The sequence below is a fragment of the Haplochromis burtoni genome, unplaced genomic scaffold, assembly GCF_018398535.1.
Source record: "Haplochromis burtoni strain Fernald_Lab_line unplaced genomic scaffold, NCSU_Asbu1 Contig_423, whole genome shotgun sequence".
NCBI lineage: Eukaryota > Metazoa > Chordata > Actinopteri > Cichliformes > Cichlidae > Haplochromis > Haplochromis burtoni.
In genome coordinates this window covers 3,869-5,805 of record NW_024582784.1, presented here as the reverse complement: position 1 = coordinate 5,805, position 1,937 = coordinate 3,869, and positions in this window count along the sequence as shown.

The window sequence follows — 1,937 nt, the reverse complement described above, 5'->3', positions numbered from 1 at the left end:
AAGGTCATAAACATGATACTGGAGTCGTGCAAGGATGATGAACTAAATTGAGGGGCATTTTTTAAATGTAAAATATTATATTTTATTTATTTATTTTTCCATCCATTTTTGTAATAGCGTATCTATTTCAGGCACACAAAGGGACCGAAGCTTAGGTGGACCCTGGAAAGGTCGGGGCTAACGTAGAGAGACACAAACATTCTTGTTCACATTTACACGGCTGCCAATTAACCCAACATGCATTTGGAGTGTGGGAGGAAGCCAACATGACATCCAGCCATTAATCAAAAGACAGTGTAAATTTGGGGAAGCCTTTGAGCTGCAATCTTTGGGGATTCAGAGAAGAGCCAGTAGCACCAGAACAACCGTTAACACTATTAACTTTAATACTTGGACAAACATTTAGAGTCACAGATTATACTACATAAAAAGACAGAACATACAGTAACTGTGGCTGTGGAAATCTGTGGCTTGTCCCACATAAACTGAGAAAGTTACATTTTGAGCTCCATCTAAATTTTTTCACCTTTTTATCTCATTTGTATGTACAAACTGTTTCCATTTAAATCCTCATTTAAATAATTATTCAATAAAATTAATTTTTAAGTCATAGTGATCAAAAAGTCTTTCAGCAGAGAGAAAATCCAGTTCACACGTTACACATAAAGAACTTGTCTGGCAGTACCTGCAGTCTGGGTTTGATGGCAGGTAGGGATTTCTCTAAAACCAAACGCTAAACAATGAATGTTCATTAGATTAACTGAGATCCAGTCACTCATTAGAGCTTTCCAGCCACACATACGTACTTGTCAATATATGTGGCTTTGTTGTCAGACTTCTCTCTTTTCGCTTTTTACTCATGGAACTCAAAGGTAACTGGATAAACATCATTTTAAATATTATTTTTCCATCCAAGTATGAAAGTTTTTAATACTTGGAGGATTTAAGCCTTGTCTCCACTCCTATTGATGCTTTACTTACTCAACAGCTCACACAGTGAATTGTGATATAATAAAGGTTTTACCCTGGTTTATGAATGCAAATGTTTGTAAATAATATAATTATTTATTTATATATTATTTTATTCCTTAAAAAATGTCCAACATACGTTCACAGCTATAATGATCGTAATTACTGATTTTATACGTAAAAGACACGTGGCAACATGATGCATTTAGTGGATTTTATTTAATTTGTTTATTTAATTCATTTAATGTACATAATTCACCTACTTGCTGCACATAATGTCCCCCTTGTATATATTCATTAATGTATATAATGCTCTTCTCTCCCCTTTTGCACAGTCGAAGAGCGAGTCAGGATACATTTCACTGCGTTTTGCATTTGACAAATAAAGAATCTTGAATCTTTAATGGCTCGAGTGCGCCATCTAGTGTTGGTGTGAATTACTTCTTGCAGAAAATGATCTTGATCATCTGTACAAGTTTCTTACTGATTGAAGAAGAAGAATTAGAGGATAAGAAAGTACAAGTAGATCTGAATTAGATTCAGATCTACTTGTACTCTCAAGTCCAGTTTTCCTTAACTGGCATAAGATATCCCTTTGTTGTTTGAAAATGTAAATAGAAACAAAACACTAAAGCTATTCTGTTACACCTGTATGCAAAAAACGCACTGCACCCAAAATAATTTGCAGTTCAGCAATTCTGATCTTTTAGTTTAAACTTTTAGATGAACTTTAAAAAAAAACAAATAAAGTATTTCAAGTAATATTCCAAAAGTAATTTAAAATGCAATTTTATGCAGATTTCAAAAACTCTTTGGTTCTGAAAAAGACGTGCAATATCAGCACAAAATAATGTTTAAATTTAACAGCTTAAAAACAGAACAGGTTGGAGAAGGGACTCTTTTATAATTAAGGCTTAACATAAACATAAACACAATTTTAATTATTAGATAATACAAGCAAACACAAA